Source organism: Neomonachus schauinslandi, chromosome 13, assembly GCF_002201575.2.
Source record: "Neomonachus schauinslandi chromosome 13, ASM220157v2, whole genome shotgun sequence".
NCBI classification, from domain to species: Eukaryota; Metazoa; Chordata; class Mammalia; order Carnivora; family Phocidae; genus Neomonachus; species Neomonachus schauinslandi.
The window spans coordinates 10,881,377-10,885,842 of NC_058415.1; positions in this window are offsets into that span (position 1 = coordinate 10,881,377).

Sequence of the window (4,466 nt, forward strand, 5' to 3'; positions counted from 1 at the left end):
AGCAAAATATTTAAGGAGCATCTAGTGCAGGCATTGCACTAGGCTATAGACATGTCACATGAATACGGTCAATATTGCCACTGTCCTCAGGAACCTTTAGTTAGTTCAGTGTAGTTGAGAGATAAGTAAGTAAACAGATAGTTTCTAGACAGGGTAATCACTGCTTCTATATGTGCTATAGGATTCTGTATATGTTATAGGAGCACCTGAAAGTCACCGAATCCATCCTTGGATGGTCATGGAATCTTTCCCCAAGCAAGTAATACCTAAGGTGGTTAGCGAGATACAGGTTAGAGAGGAGAGTGATGTAGACATTCACAAAGGCTGAAGCAACTGGATGCCATTACCTGACATAGGGCGTATAGTATAAAAATTGGATTGGAAAAGGAGAGGGGAACATAATAATTAAATGAGTTGAGGACCTGAAAATAAAGATTCAAAAAGCCCAGAAAGAAATAATCTTTAAGACAGCTTAGTAAAGTAAAAATGGGTCAGGAGTCAGGCCAACTTCAATTCAAACCCTAGCTTCACTGCCTGACAGATGTGTGAGATTGAACAGATCCTTTAACTATCACAGCCTCAGTTTCCCCACTGTGTAAAATGGGGACAACAACGTGGACATTATAGGGTTGTAGGGAGGATTCAGTGGGATAATGCATGTAAAAGCCCTAGCCCAGTTCCTAGTACATACTGAGCGCTCAAAAATTAGAGGCTTTGTTATTTTGGAAGAAAATCAGGAGTTGGGGAGAGGATTAGTATTCAAAGACCAAAGCCCGGAAGATAAAAAGAGTTTTACCAGATCCCTTGGGCTAGAGTTAAAGCTACTAGCAATTAGTTTCCTTTTCAATTGACAAGTGAACCATAATTGTGAATGAACTTGTGGTTGCTTGGATAAAAGCACCAGTCAGAGTTGTAATTTATGTTCCAGGGACCCAGTTGTTTACCAGACATGCTGAGTGTAGGGATGGCCAGCAGCAAAATTATAAAGCAGATCTGTTTGTTTTCAAACACTCCTGAGCTAGCTTGTAGTTCCCTTGTGAAAATGCAAAATGGACTTCTGAGTAGGGTGATCGCTTGGATATTTGCATTTACTTTGGTTTTCTTCTGAAACCTAGTAAAATGACAGTAAAGGAATTGTTATTTTAAGGCAGAAACCCACAGTGCAAATGAGATTAGGAGGGAAGATGAAGCAAACTTTAGGAATTTAGACGCCATACAGACAAGAGATATCTTATTTATTAGATCTGAGAAAGGTGATCCTGAAACTTTCCTCAAGAAAGCTAGGGAAGGCCTGATTGCATTGCAGACCTCCCAAAAGGTGTGGGAATATCAATACCTCTGGAAATGGGGATCAAGTAGGACTAAAAACAGGGGGATTGGTTTATAAATCTGTTTAAGGAGCAGTTAGATCTCTTTAGATGCCCTGCTAATATACAGAGCCAGATTACTGCCCTCTCCCAGCCTGGCAGAGGCTAGATAAGGTAAATAAATAGAGAGAATCACATTCTGGGGAATGCTTGGCACGTTTGGGGATGGGATTCAATACAGTGAACAGAGGGAGGTGGTTTCCGTGAACAATTATGGAAACATCTGTAACCAAATAAAAGCAGAGATCTTTTACCTCGATTCTGATTCCAGAACACTGAAGATTGGATTGTCTGGGATATCTGACCAAGTGGAGAGGGAAGACATAAAGATACTGACATCAAGAGTACCCCAATTATTTCTTCTAGGGGAAGGGAGGGAAAAATAAAATAAGACGAAATCAGAGAGGGAGACAAACCATAAGGGACTCTTAACCATAGGAAACAAACTGAGGGTTGCTGGAGAGGGGTGGAGGGTGGGGGATAGGGTAGCTGGGTGATATAATGAGCACTGGGTGCTGTATGCAACTGATGAATCACTAAATTCTACCTCTGAAACTAATAATACACTGTATGTTAATTAATTGAATTTAAATAAAACACAAAAATTTTTTAAATGCCCCAGTTAAATGGCCCAGCGAGAGTACCAGAAACTGAAGCCATCAGTCAGTGAGGCTTTCCCTTACCCCCCCCCAAGCCCCCCTCCAACTTTTCTAGTACCTCACTCCTAAACTCGAGTAGATAACCAAAAATTATCAGACATTTAAGGAAAAAAACCAACACAAAAGTGTTGACGCAAAACGAACACATCTTTTAGAATCTCTAAAAAAAGTTTTATTCGAGGTCAAGTTAGGACAGCTGTGCAGGAAACATGCTCTTCACAGGGAAGAAAGAGGTCTGGAGAATGAACGGTTTTACAGGGTTAGATACGTTTCTACACTCAACAGATTATAGATTAACAGAAAGGCAGGAATCACAAGTGTTATCGTCAAGAATACAGGGAGTACTGATCAATATCTTAAGGACAAGATGATTTTCCTTCAGGCTACTCCTTTGTAAGGCAGACCAGCAATGTATGCTTGACGGGCTGTAAACCAGGCTTTTGGTTTAAACAACGTTTATGTACAGTCCTACTGACTCAGAAAGAAATCTAAAATGCTTTCCCTTATATATCAGAACTTTAGAGAGATTTTTCCCCCCTCTCATCAAAAGGTAGAGTCCAGACCAAATGAACATAAAAAGCAACTTGGAAGAAAGCAAAACTATAATGGGATCAGAAAACTATTATTAATATACACAGAAAGATAAGAGGTGATATTGTACCCATGAAATAAGGATATTTGGTAAATTTAAAAGGACTATTCAAGGAATTAAAGGGGGCTTTGGGAAATTAAAAAAGATATATGATAGAATAAAAAATTCAGAGACAGTGTATATAATTGAGTTGAGCAAATCTCCCAGAAAGTAAATCAAAAAGAAAAATGGAAAATAGGAGTTGAAAAAAAGAAAAGAAAATTAGAGGACCAGAATAAGAAGTTTAATAGCTGCATAAGAGGAGCTCCACAAAGAGAGACAGACAAAACCAAAGGAAGGAAATCATTAACAAAATAATTCCAGAAAATGCAAGGAGAGGACAGGAGTTTACAGATTGGAAGAGCTACTAAGTGTCCAGATACTAGATGAAATTAGACCCACTCCAAGACACGGTAATTGTGCCATTTCCAAACACTCTGCATTTGTTTGCTGGGGCTGCTATGCAAAATAACAGAGTGCAGGGTTAAAATAACAGAAATCTGTCATCTTGGTTTTAAAGGCTGGAAGTTCACGATCAAGGTGTTATAGACCCCAGAACAGAATTTTTTCTTGAGAACGTGAAACTAAAGGATCACCTGATCCATTTGAACATACGAAAAGGACATTTTAGACAAGTGTATATGAGTTTGAGATGAATTAGTGATAAGTACACAATAGTAAGCAAGCAAAACTACAAAAACAAAAAAAAGAAAAATATTAATTTCAGGGTAAATGAAAAGTTGAGTAGGAAAAAAATACAGGACACCCTGAGGCTCAACTGTCAATATCATTTCCACAGTCCCAATAATGTTAAAATAAATATTAATCTAACCAAGACAAACACACACGTTGGAAGTATAGGGAGACAGAAATAGTGGTGGGTACTGGGTGTATGTGTAGGTGAGAAGTGAGAGAGAGAGTTACATTTTCTTGTGCACAAATCTGTGGTTATGTCAAAAAAAAAAATCATTAATCTGCACACTTAAGATTGGTAATCTTTATCTGTTGGTTATGGCTCAATTAAAAAAAAAAAACAAAAAACACCAACAACTGTTGCTCAGGTTTCAACCTAAGATCGCAAACACAAATGCCCAGTGGGGCTGGACGAGGAACTTAACTAGGTGAAGCAGTCTTGCAGTCTTGGTAAGATGTGATAGGGTATTGGTGTGGACACAATAAACCAAAGAAGACATGCTCTGTTCTACGAGTGGGCTACCCCTATTAAGCTCCCGTTATAAAAACATGTAACACAAAATTTAAGGACTTTTTGAGAGAAGCCATATATGTAAGTTTTTACAAATGAAAATGCCCTGACTTTTAAAACACTGCTTTATGAAAATACATAGCTGGGAGCTATAGTTGGCCTATCTGCTGCTGGTTATAGTGATGAAGCCTTTTCATCCTCTCTGCAGGGTGTGGGAGAGACCCAGTATCTCTGAGATTATATTGCATTGGGTTAGTAAAGTTGGCTCTGGATGAAAGTAATTTTATTTTTTATTTTTACTTACTTTTATTATTTTTTAAAGATTTTATTTATTTATTTGACAGAGAGAGAGAGACACAGCAAGAGAGGGAACACAAGCAGGGGGAGTGGGAGAGAGAGAAGGAGGCTTCCCGCTGAGCAGGGAGCCCGATGTGGGGCTCGATCCCAGGACCGTGGGATCATTACCTGAGCCAAAGACAGACGCTTAACAACTGAGCCACCCAGGTGCCCCTGGATGAAAGTAATTTTCAATAGCAAGCCAAGGTACTTGTTGTTATAAAACTAACAAGTCAGAGCAAAACAAAACAAAGAAACAAAAACCTCTG